Raw genomic sequence first — 18786 nt, 5'->3', positions numbered from 1 at the left:
TCAGTAATTTTGTACATGATTACATGTTGAAACGATAATATTTTAGATACAAGTTAAATCAATATATTATTGAAATTAATTTCACTTTTTTAAAACTTGTTTAAGTTTAAAAAAAGTTTTTTTTATTGGAGTATAGTTGATTTACAATATTGTGTTAGTTTCAGGTGTACAGCAAAGTGAATCAGTTATACATATACATAGATCCACTCTTTTTTAGATTCTTTTCCCATAGAGGCCAAAAAATATGGAACGCTTCACAAATCTGCATGGCCTCCTTGTGCAGGGGTCACGCTAATCTTCTCTGTATCGTTCCAATTTTAGTATATGTGCTGCCGAAGCAAGCACTTTTTTTTTACTTTAAAAAATATGGTTACTAGAAATTTAAAAATCATGCACGTTGCTCACATTGTAATTCTGTTGGACAACTCTTCTCTAGAGGGAAAGGCTGAGAGAGACCTAACTGGCTTCAGGTGGCAAGGCAGGGTGGAAGGCTCTCTGGGGCAGGGCCAAAGGTAGCTTGATGCCCGGGGTGGAGGTTGCGAGTAGGAGGGGAGTGGGGGCTGGAAGAGGGCAGAGACGACTCGACCTGGCAATGTTGAGAATGTGTTTCATGGGGCCGGCCGTGTCTGCTGTGTGTATCGTAAGGCTCAGGTGTCTCTGCACCCCTCCGTACCCTCTGTGCCCTTCTCCCCCGTCTTCCTTAGGTGCTGGCAGAGTGGGTCTCACCTCCAGTGGTATAACCATCACTGGACCGGAAGCTTCTCCAGCGCACAGATCGTGTCTTCTTTCTCTTTGTAGTCTCAGTCTCAACATCATGTATAAAGAAACTTAGCAAGTTTTGCCGACAGAGGGACCGGCAGTCCAAATGCTGTTTGCTTTAGTGGGCTGACACGTGTGTGTTGCGACAGGCCCCCCGAGGGGCAGGATGTGAAGGGGAGCAGCTACAGCCTGCTGGGGGAGGGGAGTCCTCATCCCCTCATCCCTGGGGAAGTGCCGGGGGTGTCCCTCGGAAATGGACAGGAGCCTTGTCTGTGTCAGTTCCCGCAGCAATGTCTGTGTCAATCCTGGGTCTAACGAAGACGCAACGCAGCCAAAAATGAAATAAATAAATAATTAAAACAAACCAAAACAAAACCTAAGCAGGGGACACCCAACATTGGCCCAGTGAATTTCAGAACCTCTATGGACCAGCGATTCCTCTGTACCTCTCCTGTTACCCTCCCCTGTTACTTTTTGAGCAGAAATGTCTGTAGCTGTTGTCCTGCCGTGGTGTGCTGTGTGTGGGCAGGCAGATAACTTGCATCTTTAGTTGTACAGACCAGGTAAGAGGAATACCTAAAGGAAACTCGCCTACACCTAAACCTGATTTAGATGAGATGTTGGACCCTGAGCTTTAGGGTGTCTTGGGAGGGAAGTGAATGTATTTTGCAGGTGCAATGGACATGAGTCACTGAGGGACAGAGGACAGCGTGGACAGACTCTAAGGTGACCCGCATGATCCCACCTCCTGGTACTCACACCATTGTATAACCCCCCTGCCCTAGGGTGTGGGCAGGGCCCGTGCCTTGCTTCTAATCAATAAAGCGCAGCAAAGATGACGGTATATATGTGATTATGCATGCAGAGTATGTGACATCCATGATCGTTACACTGGTCTTGCTAGAGCACTGACTCCCTTGCTGGCTTTGCAGGAGGCTGCCGTGTTGCGAGCTGCCGTATGGAGAGGGCCATACAGCAAGCAGCTGGAAGACACGTCCAGCTGACGTCCAGCAAGAACTGAGGCCTCCCGTCCAGCAGTCGGCAAGGATATGAAGGCTGCCCCTCGATGAGGACCCAGCCCTGGCCCACAGCGTGACTGCCGTCTTACGGAGGACCCAGTTAAGCTGTGCCCACGCTCCCGATCTTCAGAAACTATGAGCTGATGTGTGTTGTTTGAAGCTGCTAAGTTTCCGATCATTTGTTCCAAGCAGAAGAGAACGGACACCGTCTACCAGCCGTCCTCAGTCTGAGCCTCACCTGTACCTCTCTGACCTCATCTCCAGCCACTGTGCCCTGGCTCACTCCACACTAGCCACAGGGCCCACCTGCTGATCACCAAAACCACCAGGCAAGCATCTGCCTCCCAGCCGTGGCATTTGCTGTTCCCTGTTCCTGGAATGCTCTTCCTGCACTTGAAAGCAGGACTCACTCCCTTGCCCCCTTCAGATTATTGCTAAAGTTTTGCCATCACAGTGAGGCCTTCCATGGGCACCCTTTTAAAAATTGCAACTCACCTCTGCCCCAACTCCCATACTCCCTACCCCTCTTTCTTCTTTATTTTTCTCCAATTCTTTTTAAAAATCATTTTTGCTTGGTTTTCGGTTTGTTTTTTACTATTGCGTCCCCAGATCATAGGAGCTGCTCATCAAATACTAGCAGAGAAGTTAAATGAACCAGAGAGATTGGTGGAGGCTGCAGTAAGGGTAAGGTTAAAGTTAAGATAACAGAGGAAGAGACGGAGGCTGGAGGGCATTTTCTGGCTGTCAGATGTCTGCAGACTCCAACTTCGGACATGCTTTTCTCGGAAACACTCCTCATTATATAAAATATGATCCTGGGAATTCCCTGGCGGTCCAGTGGTTAGGACTCCGCACTCTCATTGCCGAGGGCTGAGATTCCATCCCTGGTCGGGGGAACTAAGGTCGCACAAGCAGTGCAGCGCAGCGCGGCCACAAAAAAAAAAGAAAATAGGATCCTGCAGGTGGGGAATGGACTGCATAAAATAGCTCTATGAAATAGCAATGACTGGATACATCGAATTACTCCAGGTATGTGAAGAGGCTGACATAACGTTACCCCTGGTAAGTGGTCTGTAGTGAAGGAGGTGCCCCTCGTCAGACCCTCGTTATGCTCGTGAGACACCCAGATTCTCACGTGACCCAGGAACTTAATCCGGGTCACTCAGGTATTTCATTCCAGATCTAGGAATCAGAAAGGAGGTCTCCGGACTCACCGTCCGCAGCTGGAGAAAGCGTCTCACGGGAAGTTTCCCTAGGAGCCCGGTCCCCTGGAGTAGGAAGCGGCAGCTGTAGGCCCACACCCAGCTCTGCCACCGAAGTGCCACATATCCTGGGGCACATGCTCCAGCTGGGAGAGGCGCGGAATGCGGCCACTTTCTGACCAGGCAGAGATGAGGGAGCTGCTGTTTGCCAGGTGCTCGGGGCCCCGGGTCGACACACGGAAGGGAGGGCAAGAGGCTCCCACCACGGAGAAGCAGGCCCACCTGCAGCTGGAGATCTTCCGCCGCAGCAGAACTCACCGTGGCTCTCTGGGTGTCTGACAGGCCCAGGCGGAACCCCCAACCCTGGCCTGTCATCTTGCGATGGCTCCCTTGGGTACCGTGGGGAGGGGGGCTGGTGGAGGCAATATGGCTGGTTTAGGGCGGAGCCGGCGCAGCGATCCCAGACCCTCGGGGATGGGGGATGGGCGAGAAGCGTCATTTTCATATGCAGAGAACAGCACACGGTCCGGGCCCAGCCCTCAAGGTCACTGCCTGTCTTCCTCAAAGAATAGGAGTTGGGGTGCTTCTCCTTGCTTGGTGACCCCGCTCAGCCATGGGCCCAGGCCTGGCTGATGGCTCTGGGTTCAAGCCCCAGCTTCCTCCTTAGTACTGTGTGATCTTAGGGAAGGCACTCCACTTCTCTGAGCCTCGTTTTTCTCACATGCAAGATGGCGGTAATGACACCTGTTGCCTGTAGGTAAGATTAGCAGCCACCCACCGTGCCACACACATTCTCTTTTCTTCTCACTCTATCCTTTTCACTGAGTGAATCTTATCTATACTCATGGCTTCAGTTTAGAAATTGTGGGTTGTTTTTTTTTAAGGTTTAAGTTCCATGCAGTAAAATTCACAATTTCCGTGTACAGCTCTGAGAGTTTTGACATGCGTATAGCTGTGTGACCACCATCACAATCAAGATACAGAGCAGTCCCACCGCCCCGCAAAGCCCGTGCCCTCACCCCCAGCTCCTGCAGTCAGTTCTCCCCCCGCTCTGTGCGCCAGGCTGCACTGATCTCATTTCCATCACTAACGATTACTTTCGCCTGTTCTGCGTATCATGCAAATTGAATTACGCACATGTACTCTTTTATATCTGATTTCTTTCCCTAAGTGTAATGCTTCTGAGCTTCATCCATTTCGTTACACGTAGCTGTAGTTTGTTTCTTTTTGTTGACAGGTAGTATTTCATTGCGTGGATTCCATTGCACGGATTCCAGTTACATGGATACCCACAATTTGTTCCTCCACTCACAACTGAAGCACATTTGGTTTGTTTCATTTTGGGGGTGTTGTGAATAATGCTGCAGTGAACATTACTTGCAAGTCTTTGTGTGGACAAATGTTTTTATTTCCGTAGGACAAATATCTAGAAGTGCAACTGCCAGGTTGTACGCTAAGTATATGTTTAACTTTTGAAGAAACTGCCTGTTTTCCAAAGTGGTTGTACAATTTCACACGTCCACCAGTAATGGGTGAAGGTTCTGGTTGCTCCACATCCTGGCCAGCGTTTAATTTTGTCAGCCTTAAAACATGTTTGCCATTCTAGTGAAACGGTATCTCATTACGGTTTTAATTTTGCATTGCTTTAATGACTAATGATGTTGAGCTCTTTTTATGTACATACTGGCCATTTAGAGAATTTGTGAGCTGCCTATTCCAGCCCTTTGCATGGCTGTAGTTTTTATTAGCTGTTCTCCAGACCTTACTTCTGGGTCCTGGATGAAGATGCCAGTGGCATTCTTGATACCCTGCTGGGACGCCTCAAAGGGAACTTAACTGAATATAAAGGTAAACTCATAACCTTCCCCCTCACCCTTCCTCCATTCTCCAACCTCGTGCTCCATCGCCGATACACGTCTTAGTAAATGACCTCACCGCCCACACAGCGGCACAGACCAGAAGCCTAGGAGTCATTCCCCGTACCCACTCTCCTCTATTCTCCCCGCCTCCGTCCACGCCATCACTTTTCCTCCTCCCTGCCTCTTAAATCCATTCAATCCTCTCTCCCCACTGTAGCCTAAGCCACCATCCTCCCTCCCCTGGATTATTGCAATAGCCTCCTTTCTAACTAGTTTTTCTCCCTTCAGGCTGTTCTAACATTTGTCGATGAAAATTCAATTATCAAGTTAAGAAGAAAAAAAGGGAATTTTATTCGAGCCAAACTGAGGCTTATTAACTGTTATCATTTTGGTCGCACTGCACAGCTTGTGGGATCTTAGTTCCTCGACCAGGGATTGAAGCCAGGCCACAGCAGTGAAAGTGCCAAGTCCTAACTAGTGGACCACCAGGAAATTCCCCAAACGGAGAATTCTAACCTGGGAAGCAGATTCTCATAAAGCTCTGAGAACTGCTCCGCCTGCTAGAAGTGGAAGGCACGTCATGCACGTTTTCGGGATAAAGGCCGTACGTCAAAATGACACACTGATGTTCTACATAAAGCGCACCAAGGATACACAGTCCAGGTAAGTGCATACAAAGCGAGCAGCAAGTCGCCAGGACCCCCTGCAGAGCTGGGAAAGAACGTTCTTCTTTTAAGAAGTTACATTGCTAGCATCAGAAGAAAGAAAAAAAATTGATCTCCACAGCTAAGAAGGCGCTCCCATCTTTGAAAAGTTTTGATTAATGTGTAATGCAGGTGCACACTGCACATGAGGGAAGGGGAGAGAAGGCCCAAACAAACCCACAGAGAGAATTTTATGTTTAGTTTTTTCTTGTCCTGCCTTAAAATATAATTTTTTTTTTTTTTTGGCCGCGCCGCATGGCATGTGGGATCTTAGTTCCCTGACCAGGGATCAAACCTGTACCCTCTTCAGTGGAAGCACGGAATCCTAACCACTGGACCGCCAGGGTTTTATTTCATCACACGGTAACAGTGCAAGAACTTTTCAAAAACAGATTTGAGGGTTTCCCCGGTGGCGCAGTGGTTAAGAATCCGCCTGCCAATGCAGGGGACACGGGTTCGAGCCCTGGGCCAGGAAGATCCCACGTGCCGCAGAGCAACTAAGCCTGTGCGCCACAACTACTGAGCCTGCGCTCTAGAGCCCGCGAGCCACAACTACTGAGCCCGTGTGCCACAGCTACTGAAGCCCGTGTGCCTAGAGCCCGTGCTCCACAACAAGAGAAGCCACTGCAATGAGAAGCCTGCGCACCGCAACAAAGAGTAGCCCCCGCTTGCAGCAACTAGAGAAAGCCTGCGCACAGCAACAAGGACCCAACGCAGCCAAAAATAAACAAATAAATAAATAAATTTATTAAAAAAACCCAAAACAAAACAGATTTGATCCCATTTACTCTCCTATTTAAATACTTTGTGTGTGTGGGGGGGGAGGAATTCTATTTAGATTTTTTGTTTTTTAATTTTTATTTTTTGGCCATGCCATGCCGCCTACGGAATCTCAGTTCCCTGGCCAGGGATCAAACTTGCCCTCCACACAGTGGAAGCTCGGAGTCTTAACCACTGGACCACCAGGGAAGTCCCCTATTTAGATTCTTAATGGCTTTCCATAACTTCTAGGAGAAAGATCAATTCCTAATGGGATTTATAAGACTGGGCCATGTTCCAGCCAGGTGGCTTTCTTTTCCTGGGATGCCAGGCTCTCTCCTGCCTCAGGGCCTTTGCACATGCTGTCCCCTCTGTCTGGAACAGTCATTCCTTGTTCTTTACTTCGCTAACACCTGCTTATTCTTCACATTTCTGTTCACACATCACTTCCTCAGGGAAGTCTCCCCTGACCCCAAGGCTAGTTTAGGTCCTGCTACTACATGCCCTGAGGGAACCCTATAATATTTTTACTTAGCACTGATCAGCTTATAATGAAGTATTTCTAGGATCATTAGGTTAACCTATGTTTCTCTCACTAGACTAGTAAGCTCTATGAGGACAGAGACTGTACTTTGTAGATCCCGTGTGCCTGGCACCTCACCCCAGGGCCGCTATGTAATGTGTGGGCCCCATGTAAAATGAAAATGCAGGGCCCTGTTCAAGAAGTAGGAAAAAGTGTCATTAAAGGTAGTAAAATATACAGGTTTTTCTTTTCTTCTGTGTTCTCTTTCTCTCTCAACTTGTCATAGTATTTAAAAAAAAAAATTGTTTTTGATCGTAGTTGCCTTACAGTGTTGTGTTAGTTTCTGGTATGTAACAAAGTGATTCAGTTATATATATCTAATGGAAAAGAATCTTAAAAAGAATATATGTATCTAGATATATTCTTTCAAGATTCTTTTCCATTATAGTTTATTTTAAAAAATATTTTATTGAAGTATAGTTTGTCATAGTACTTTTATTTGCTCTTTCATGTTATCCTAAGTTAAAAGGTTAAAAAATAAAGTCAAATTATCGTCACGAATTTTCATTCATCTTCACACTGTATGTTGCAAATTTTAAATGGAAATATGAGCCGTTAGCTGCTGTGTGGAATCACCAAAGTCACACAGTTCACGGCGGGCTCATGTGTATGTATTTCATTCTTACGGGAGCAATGGACATGCTGCATGAATGAACTCGGACGTTTCTCTGTCCTTCCTGACATGCGCCATTCCACCCCAACACTCTGCCTCGGGTCACTGATGACTCAGGCAGGGCTGCAAGGAAAGGGAGCTGGCGGCTGCTCTGTCTTTTCCTTTCCTTCCGTGTAACCATTTTTAGCCTAAGCGTTGGTTAATAGGGACATAACATTAGTAGCAAAGGATGTGATAAGGTTCCTTGGTCATTTGTGTCTCTTCGAATGTCACTGCCTTCTTTCTGCGCACACAGCCAGCTCTGCGTTGGATGGGTGGTGTGGCCTCTCCAGCCTTTGGGCGCCCCACCCGTCAATCGTGGACCTGACAGCCCTCCCCCCATGCTGACTTGAGTCTCCCTGCACTGACCCCACGGTGTGTGTCCCCTGGAGCTCCCTGCTCATGGGGTGTCGAGAAGGCTGCACGGGAGTGGGCCGAAGGGACAAGACACACTCGCATGACTCATCTCCTGTCCGTGTGTGCGCTCCCCTGCACTGGGCTTCCCTGACAACCTTACAAAACAACAACGTCAAGGTAAAATGATTAACGATTTCAAGATGTTGACAGCAGAGCATTAAACCAAATGCAGGGTCCTTCTAAGCATAGGACCCTGTGTCATTTCACAGGTCACATGCTCATGAAGGTGACCCTTCAGAACATACATAGTAGACACTCAAAAAACGTGTTAAATGAATGAGTGAGGGGTGACACTTGATATAAGAGAAACAGTTCATTTGGTTTTGATAAAAACTAAAGACCTCCCTACTCTATCACCTTGGAGATGCAACATAAATGTCAGAGGGGCACCCCTGCCTGGAATTGCCTGTCTGGGGAGAGATGCTTCCTCTCATGTTTCAGAGTGAGAGTGAGAGAGGAGGGGAGAGGGGGCGGAGAAAGGCTGATGGGTCTCCAGACTCGCCTGTCAATTAATCACTGCATTTTGCATGTACAGCATGTAACACCTTGTAGCCTGTGCTCTTAAGACCTGGCCTCTGTGTGAATTAAGCTTCACAGCTCACTGCCTTCACACACCTCCTCCCCACCTTTCAGCCTCCACCCTTACTCCAAGAGACCCAAAGTTGCTACTTCATCTGCACAGGACCTCTGGGAGCCAGCCTGGAGGGAACGGGGAGGAGAGCAGCTCAGCCGAGGTTAGACCTGCTGGCTGTTGGGTGATGCTGATTCCTTGTCTCTGGCTTTGACTTGGGTCCACAGCTCGGCTTGTGCAGAAAGATATTTGAGCATTGCAAAGGCCAGGAGACAGGAGACCTCAGCTCAAGATCTGGCTTTGTTCTACAGCACTCCATCGTGTGACCCTTCTCTAGGTCTCTGTCAAATGAGAAAATGAACTAGATAAGTGGTCTACAAGCAGTGTTCCCAGAACCTCCAATGTCTCAAGAATTACATTGGTTGGAGGAAGGGAGAGTCTCCCCACCTTCAGTCATTGATCATCATCACCATCATCATCACCATCATCACCACCACCATCATCAACACCACCATCACCACCACCATTATCATCACCACCATCACCACCACCACCATCATCACCACCACCACCACCATCACCACCACCATCATCACCATCATCAACACCACCATCAGCACCACCACCATCACCACCACCACCATCATCAACACCACCATCACCACCACCACCATCATCATCAACACCACCATCACCACCACCATTATCATCACTACCATCACCACCACCACCATCATCACCATCACCACCATCACCACCACCACCATCATCACCATCAACACCACCACCACCATCACCACCACCGCCATCATCACCATCAACACCACCACCACCATCACCACCACCATCACCACCATCAACACCACCATCACCACCACCACCATTATCATCACTACCATCACCACCACCACCATCATCACCATCAACACCACCACCACCATCACCATCATCACCACCACCACCACCATCATCACCATCATCAACACCACCACCGCCATCACCACCACCACCACCATCATCACCATCATCAACACCACCACCGCCATCACCACCACCACCACCATCATCACCATCATCACCACCACCACCACCACCATCACCACCACCACCACCATCATCACCATCATCAACACCACCATCACCACCACCACCACCACCATCATCATCACCATCATCATGGCGGACACTCACTGCTCCAGGGGTTATCTTAAGGCTTTAGATGCAGTAACTCACTTAGTAGTCACAAGATTCCTATAAGATGGGTTTTAACCATTACGCCCATCTTCAGATGAGGAAGCTGAGGAGCTGAACGGTTAAGTGACTCGCTCCAGGTCGCACAGCTAGTAAGTGGCAGAGCAAGGACTTAAACCTTGCAGTCTGGCTCTACAGTACACCTACGCAACCACACCATTCCCATGTCATCTAACTACCTGCCTCTCCATAGTCTGGCTCTACCGTACACCTGCGCAACCACACCACCCCCATGTCATCTAACTACCCGCCTCTCCATTCATCCACCCATCCAAGTTCCACGCAAGAGTCTATTTGATAAAGAAGGATTCTTCTGAAAAATTATTAAAAATGATAAAGAGGTGAAAACTACTAAATATTGTCATTCAAAATGGAGAAGCCCCAGGGGGTGGTGTGCTAGGATTGCTTCCCACTTCCTGGGTCATTCTCAGAGCAGCTTCTGTGGGTGGGGCGGGGGGGTGGTGAGGAAAAGTTGGCAGCAATCAGAAAAAGAGAATATTTCAAAACAATTTGTCAAATGTTACACCCACAGCTTCTGTGGAGACGATGCCATGTGAGAAAGTCAGGCAGTTTCGCTGTGGCTTCCTCCCTCCTCCCTCTCCCTCATCTCTCCCTATTCCTGGAAAGGCAGAGCTGCAAGGGTTAAAAGGGATTGGCTGGTATAATGAGACTTCAGAGGGCTGAACTTGACCCATGGGAGAAAGGTCAAGGGAGGCAGATCACAGCTCAACGTAAGTAGCATCTTCCTAGCCATGCTGTCATCCTGAAATTAGACAACATCTTGTGATGCAGGGACTTGCTTGTCCTGGGAAATCTGGGGCAGAGCCTGGTGACTAGGGATGACACAGTGGGATGCTTGCATTTTGGGGGGAGGGTGTCCTCAGGTAGGTGAGCGCCCAGGCCGTTCTTTCTCCTGGATCCAGTGATTCCACCTCCACCCCGACTCCACAGCGGGACTCCTGAGGTCTGGAGAAAAGCAGACCTTGGCCCCAGCTCACAGGCTTGTCAGGGGCAAAGAGGAAGGATTTGAACCAGTAACCAGGGTTCTCAGACCTGTGGCTCCAGCTGAAACTTCTCAAATGTTCTCAGTGACACCGCACAGCACTCCCTCAAAGGAGGAGGACAGTTCTCTCCATGCCCTTCTCACTCCAGGGCTTTCTGGAGCATCTCTATGCATCTGCCGTGGAGGCTTATGACCCTCTCCAAATTCAAGGCAGGCCTTTTGTTGGGGCTGGAGATGGGGGGACAATGGCGGAGGGGGGTTCCCACCCTCAGCTGGGCCCACAGGTTCTGTTTGGATCTGGACTTCCTCCTAAAACAACGTATTCACCACTTGCCTGTTCACACAGGACATTCACAGATGTGAGCTCAGGGGATACCGCTACTGACCCCTTCACAGATGGAGGTGGGGGTGCGCAGAGACAGCGACCATGACTCCGGGGAAACCTGTACTGCTCCTACTCCGGAAGCAGGCAGCATGCACTCTACAGCAGGTACCGTGTAACCACAGCACCTGCATGAGGTTCACCGTACGGCTGAAGGAACGCAGACTCAGAGAACGTGAGTAATTTCCCCAAGGTCTTATGGGTGGAAAGGGCAGAGTGAGGGTTCAAACCCACAACTGCCTTTTCCAGAATCCATGTTCTTTTTCCATTCCTAAATCCAGAGGAGCCCCAAGGAAATGGTATCTTGGAAGAATGAGTGTGCAGCTCTCTTCAAGCCAGAAAGCCTGGGATGCCTTCGGAATGGCCCGGAACCTGGCAGGACTGGCCTGATCCATTGGGGGGCAATTAGGGTGACTAGGGCTTCCCCAGCTCAAACCCCGACTGCAGGATGACCTCGGAGGCTCCTTCTGAGGCCCATGCCATGAACCGCACACCCTCAACTGAACTACACTCTGTGAGACACAGAAATGCCAGCTCCTGGGCTGCATTTGAAAGAAGCCCTGTCTGAGGAGACCCAGGGCAGCCCGGCCTGAGGGGGGTCTCAGGCTCTGGTACCTACTAGCCTTGGGAAAGCCACATTATTCCCGTGTGCCCCTGCACCCTTTTCTGTAAAATCAGGTTAATACAGGTACTCCATGGGCTTTCTGTGAGGACTAAATGGCACTGTGTATCTGTGAAAGTGCTTTGTACATGGTATAGCATTACTATATTTATTTCTGTATTATATAAGCTTTATTATAATAAAGCTGATTTTATTGGACACGTGCTCTGTGCCAGGCATGGCTCTAAGTGCTTTGACGCTTCACCTCACTTAAGCACACATACAGGTATAAGGTCATTGCTGACCATCCCCTAAAGCATTCTCTCTACGTCCTATCAGGATGTCCGAATATGTGGTGCAGAGGAAAAGGAATAGGGGCTTAGAATAGGAGACCTGGGTTCCAGTCCTGGTTCTGCCATGATTGGCTGTGTAACGTCAGGAAAGCCACTCACCCTCTCTGAGCCTCACTTGCCACATCTGAAACATGTACTTGTCTTGCTAACCACTCGCTGAGAATCAAATAAAATGAATACGTGTGATTGCACATCTTACGCACTATTTATCCTTACAATATTCTTACAACCTATGATGGGGATTCAGTTATTATGCCCATTTTACAGTTAAGAAAACCCAGGCCCAGAGAGTGAAATACAAATTCTGGCTAGGACTATCGTCACGGTTATTATATAATAAGGCAAACACCTGTGAAAACAGACCCAAAAGGTCAATGGAAGTGGCTGTGTTTGCTTCACTTCCCTGTAGGCTGATAGCCTGATTTACTTCCAGTCCTGGCAACGAAATACACGAGAAGCATGTGTGAGCCCGAGTTCTGGTTTGCATGGAGCCCAGAGGCAGAGGGTTGGACAAAATGCTCCCGAATGCCCCCTCCAGTTGTCTGGCATCCATTGAACCTCGTGGGCCGGAGCAGACACCGCCACCGTTTCTTCCCCAGCCCCACCTGCCCATCTGGCGAGCTGTCCAGTCAGAGCTATGTGTGAAATCTGTGGGTCTTCTGTGCTGAAGTGAGAGGATTCCCACCCACTCATCCCCCACCGTGCGAGGCATCGTGTGGACAGAGGTGGCAGCACCTTCTGATCTTGTCAGGTCGCTGAGGGAGAAGAAAGGCACAAATTCACACCCTGGGCCAGAAAAACTGAATCCCTTGCTGTCCATTGGGCATCAAAGCCCTCATCAGTATTCCTTCTGCTCTTACCAAGTTACCCTAGAATTATAATTTTACCAACATATATGTCATAGCTAAGAAGGAAGTCTTAAAACCCCACCTCCTTCAGGAAGTCTTCCTGAACTGATCTCAATGCTGAAACATTTTATTGTTGATTATGCATACATGTAGAAAAGTACACACACACACAATTTAACCAAGTGTTCTACCATGTCATTTTAAAAGAGACATCAGAGGGACTTCCCTGGAGGTCCATGGTTAAGACTCTGCGCTTCCACTGCAGGGGGTGTGGGTTCAATCCCTGGTCCGGGAGCTAAGATCCCACATGCTGCACGGCATGGCCAAAAAATAAAACAATCAGTAAGAAAACAAAAGAGACATCGGAGGCTCAGGGGGTAAAGTGCCATTTCCTGTGGCTGGATTCTTCCCTAAGACTAAGCATAACGGCGCACTGTCCTCTCTCTCACCGCTCCCAACCACCACCTGATTCTTCCATTGAACACATATCACTGCAATATTGGCCCAAGGCCCTGGGATGAGGGCAGATCGGGTGTGGGGTGGGTGCCCAGATTTATAAGACGCTAATTCTTGCCCTGGAGGAGTCTGCAGTCTAGGAGGAGAAGACAGCTACACGGATAACCAGGTAACAGAGAGAGTGGTTAAGGTCAGAGAGAGAGAGACGTCAAGGTGCTATGAGAATCCAAAGAAAGAAGAGAGGATGCAAGATGCTCACGGTGTAAGGGGTCTTTATACTGGATCTTGATGGGATGGGATCTGGACACGCAGGGATTCAGAGTGAGGAAGAGCCCTTTACACAGAATAGAAAATACCAGGAAGATGGACTTCCCTGGCAGTCCAGTGGTTAGGACTCCGTGCTTTCACTGCCAACAGGTTCCAATGCCTGGTCGGGGAACTAAGGTTCCAATGTCTGGTCGGGGAACTAAGATCCTGCAAGCCGCATGGTGTGGCAAAAAAAAAAAAAAAAAAAAAAAGTGTCCTGAAAGGGGAATAGTAATCTCTTCCCAGCCATCCTCAGAGGGTGGATTGAGGATGACATGATAACGAACACGAAGGTGTCTTGTGAACTGGAAAGGCATTCCCTTTATTGCTCTCCAGCCCAGGAGCTCTCCACGTTAAGGTGCATCAGAATCACCTGAGGTGCTCATTAAACATGTAGTTTTTGGCTTCCGGCCATAAAAAATTGGCCAGAAGCCAAGAACTGGGACTGCATTTGCCCTTCTATCGGCGGCTAGAAAATTGTTATATTCCAGTATACACATACATTTAAAAACCAATATTCAGACATTGGAAAACTAGCTGCACAAGGGCTATGGTTCCTGAGAAAAGGAATGCAAACTACATGAGCCCTGATCGCCCTGGCTTGCCACCTGGGAGATTGCTATGCAGGGAGGGGGACCACAGCAGAGCACGACAATCTCTCTTGAGTTCAGGTCACAGACACTGGAGCTTGGGGAGGCTCAGGTGGCCGGAATTTACGGGGCAGAGTTAGAGAAGAAGGAGTCACGCGAAGAAAGAGCTCCAGGAATCCGCAGAGAGCCCCCTTGAGTCTGTTGCTAAACACTGAACTGTACACATCCAGGGTAAAACTCTACAAGACTCAGCAAATAATGACGGGGTTTAAGCTGAACAATTCTCAGGGCTCACACAGGCTGGAAGAGATTAGAGCTCTGACCAGCCAGACTGAAGAGACCTTGAAGGTGTTCAATCAGATGACAGAGTGATCGCACCATAGCAGTAGGGATAGATTAGCCCTAGAATAATGATTACTCTAGACTGGCCCTTCAAAAAAGCCTGAAAAGTAGTCTTGAAAGGACCAAGTGGATCCACAGGTAACTTAACTACTTGCAAAAACAAAGCGCAACACTCTTTAAAGGAAAACAACAAAATCCAGCAGTCGACAAAGTCACATTCACAATGTCCAGCATAGCATAAAACAATTACTAGATATGTGAAGAAGCAGGAAAGTGAGACCCAAACTAGGAGAAAAACATAATGAGGTGAGAAATGTAAGATATAAACAAGAACTAAGTGGCACTTCTAGGGGTAAAACTCTCCTCACAAAGCTCAGAGGGAAAGAAAGACTGGGGAAAAAAAAATAGAGACTCAGTGACTTGTGGAATAGTATCAATCGGTTTGGATAGTTTCTGTTGCTATATCTTTAAGTTTATTGATTTTTAAAATTCTGTAGTGTTTATCTGCTTTAATCCCATCCAGTAAAACTTTCATTTTAGATACTGTATTTTCACCACTAAATGCTATCTATAAGAAAAAAGACTTTAAATTTAAAGACACAGATAAATTTAAAGGATGGGAAAAATGTAACGTGCTGTATTAGTTTTCTGGGGCTGCCATAAATGATCACAAATGTTGTGGTTTAAGCCATTCAAATGTATTATCTTACAGCTCTGTAAGTTAGAAATCCAACATGGGTCTCACTGGGCTAAAATCAAGGCATTGGCAGGGCTGCATTCCTTTCTGAAAGCTCTAGGGGAAAATCAGTTACTCTGCCTTTTCTAGAGATGACCCACATTCCTTTGCTTATGGCCTCTTCCTCCATCTTCAAAGCAAATAAAGTAGGTCTAGTTCTTCTCACATCACACTACCCTGACCATTCTTTTGTTGTCATGTCTCCATGTGCCTACAGCCAGGAAAGGTTCTCTGCCTTTAAGGAATCAGGTGGTTAGATTTGGCACACCTGGATAATCCATGACACTCTTCCCACCTCAGGGTCTTAATTTCAATGGCATCTGCAAAGTCCCTTTTGCCATGTCAGGTAATATATTCATAGGTTCCCAGGGGTAGGATATGAACATTTTGGGGAGCTATTAGTCTGCCTATCACACATGCAAACATTAACAATGAGAAAGCTGGAGTGGCTACCAGACACTTGCACATGAAACGTTCATCAAAACAGGCTGTAGACTGGACCATATAAAGGGCCCAGAAGTTTCAATAAATGTAAAAAAGATTGAACTCACACAGAGTATGCTCTCTGACCACAAAGGAATTAAATTAGAAATCGGGAATAGAAAGATTTGGAAGTAACAAGGGAAATTACAAAATATTTTGCACTGAGTGAAAATGAAAACAAAATTTGTGGGATGCAGCAAAAACAGTGCTGGGTGGGAACTTTAGAGCTTTGAGTGCTTATATTAAAAAAGAAGAAAGGTCCACAGTCAATAATCAAACCTTCTGGGACTTCCCTGGTGGCACAGTGGTTAAGAATCTGCCCACCAATGCAGGGGACACGGGTTCGAGCCCTGGTCCAGGAAGATCCCACGTGCCGCGGAGCAACTAAGCCCGTGCGCCACAACTACTGAGCCCGCATGCCACAACTACTGAAGCCCACGCGCCTAGATCCCGTGCTCCGCAACGAGAAACCACTGCAGTGAGAAGCCCATGCACCACAACGAAGAGTAGCTCCCTCTAGCGGCAACTAGAGAAAGCCTGTGTGCAGCCATGAAGACCCAACACAGCCAAAAATAAATAAATATATAAAATTTAAAAAAGATTTTTAAAACAGGCTAATAGGAAAATATTATAAACAACTTCATGCCAATAAGTTTGACTCTTCAGATGAAATGGACACATTCTTAAAAGACACTTATATCTACTTCCTATTGCTGCTGTTTACCACAAAGATGATGACTTTTATTTTTGGCCGCGCCACACGCCTTGCAGGATCTTAGTTCCCCAGGGACTGAACCCAGGCCCACAGCAGTGAAAGTGCCAAATGCTAACCACTAGACCACCAGGGAATTCCCCCATTTAAAACAACACAAATTCACCGTCCACCTTAGAGTTCCGGAAGCCAGAAATCCAAAATGCATCTCACCTCGCTAAAGCCAAGGTATTGGCAGGACTGCGTTCCTTCTGGAGGCTCTGGAGGAGAATGTGTTTCCCTCCCTTTCCCAGCTTCTGCATTCCTTGCCCTCTGGCTTCCAGACAGCAATTGCCTCACTGTGACCTCTGCTTCTGTTGTCACATCTCCTCTCTGACACTCTTGCTTCCCTCTTACAAAGACCCTTGTGATTACACTGGACCCATCAGATCATCCAGAATAATCTTCCCAATTCAAGATCCTTCACTTTACCGCATACTTAAGGTTGCTTTTGCCATATAAGTTAACATAGTCACAGGTTTTGGCGACTAAGACAAAGGCATCCTGGGAGGTCATTCTGCCTACCAGAGATACAAATGGCCAAAATGGATACACAAAGAGAGAGAATGTTGAATAGCCCCATATCTACTAAAGATTTTCCCACAAAGAAGCCTCCAGGCTGGGATGGCTTCAGTGGTGAATTATGTCAAACATTTAAGGAAGAAATGGAATTTGACTCATCATACCAAACACAAAAATTAACCTGAAACGGATCATAGGCCTAAACATAAAAGCATAAACAATAAAACTTCTAGAAGAACACACAGAATATGTTTTTGGCCTTGGGACAGGCAAAGAATTTTTGATAGGACACAAAAAGCATGAACTATAAAAGAAAGTAAAAAATTTTTCCTTCATCAAAATAAAAACCTCATCAAAAGACAATGTTAAGAAAAAAAAGGTAAGCCACAGACTGGAGAAAATATTTGCAGTGCATACATCTGGCCAAGACTACTTTCCATAATAAATAAAGAACTCTTACAACTCAAAAATAAGGCAAACAATTCACTAGAAACAGTGGGTGAGGAAGATAATGGCCAAATGGCCAAAAGCACATGAGAAGATACTCGACAGCATTACTCAATAGGGAAATACTTACTAAAGCCATATTAATATACTCCTGATTGATAAAGTAAAAAAAAAAAGGCTAAAAATACCAAGCATTAGCAAGGATGCAAAACATCTGAACCTCTCACATACTGCTGGTCAGAATAAAAAATTGTACAACCACTTTGGAAAATAATCTGACAGTTTCTTATTAAGTTAAATATATATATATATATATATATATATATATATATTTAGTATATGACTTGGCAACTCCAATTCTAGATTTTTCCTTCTGATAAGACACATGTAACATAAAACATGAAACATATGAAAACATATGTCTACACAAAGACTTGTCCTTTAATGATCATAGCAGCTTTTTTCAAGATAACCAAAACCTGGAAACAACTAAAATGTCCATTAATAGGTGAGTAGAAAAATTATGGTTTACCCATACCATAGAAGACTACTCAGAAATAAAAAGGAACAAACTATTGATACCTATAAGAGAATAGATGAACCTCAAAAATATTATGCTGTGGGAAAAAAAAGAAGACACACAAGAGTATATACTCCATGATTGCCATTTACATGAAATTCTAGAACAGGCAAAACTAATCTGTCTTGACAGGAAGCAGATCAGTGGTTGACTGGGGATGAGGATGACGGCAACGGACTGCAAAGGGGCATGAGGTAGTAACCTCATTTTTTGCAGTGATGGAAATTTTGATTAGAAGGTGTATGTATTTGTCAAAATTCATTGAACCGTGCACTCAAAGTGGGTATGTATTATTACATGTGAGTTGTAACCCAATAAAGTTTTTTTCAAATGAAACAAAAAAAGTTAAAAATATGAAAACACTTGGGCCCCATTCCAAGCAATTTCAACACAGCAGGACGAATACGGGGCCCAGAAATCTGCGTTTTAAACCAGCTCCATAGAGAATTATGCTGCAGGCTGTTTTGCTTATAGAAACGGTATTGGTTTCTATGAACACCCAACTCGTATTTAGACAACAAATCAACTAGGCAAGCAAAGAAAATTCAGAAGAAAAGTGTTTGAGTTTTTGTGGGCCCTCATCCCACCGCTCAACCTCCATTCCTCAGCT

The 18786-nt window shown here is 46.7% G+C and overlaps 1 long non-coding RNA gene and 1 other non-coding gene across 2 annotated transcripts in view; both read right to left on the bottom strand.

Annotated features, from left to right (window-relative positions):
* Positions 1-238: 238 nt before the first annotated feature.
* On the bottom strand, positions 239-345 carry LOC132434680 (U6 spliceosomal RNA). Its single transcript, XR_009521395.1, has one exon. It is a non-coding gene; the product is annotated as a U6 spliceosomal RNA (small nuclear RNA).
* A 26-nt stretch (positions 346-371) lies between these two features.
* Positions 372-18786, bottom strand: part of LOC132433411 (uncharacterized) — a 31318-nt gene continuing 12903 nt past the window's right edge. Inside the window, exon 3 of the long non-coding RNA XR_009521132.1 lies at positions 372-1070. This is a non-coding gene — a long non-coding RNA (uncharacterized lncRNA). The remainder of the gene's footprint in view (positions 1071-18786) is intronic.

This window comes from Delphinus delphis, chromosome 11 (assembly GCF_949987515.2).
Source record: "Delphinus delphis chromosome 11, mDelDel1.2, whole genome shotgun sequence".
NCBI classification, from domain to species: Eukaryota; Metazoa; Chordata; class Mammalia; order Artiodactyla; family Delphinidae; genus Delphinus; species Delphinus delphis.
Note: the sequence above shows the minus strand (reverse complement) of the source record. Positions and strands in the feature narration are given on the sequence as shown.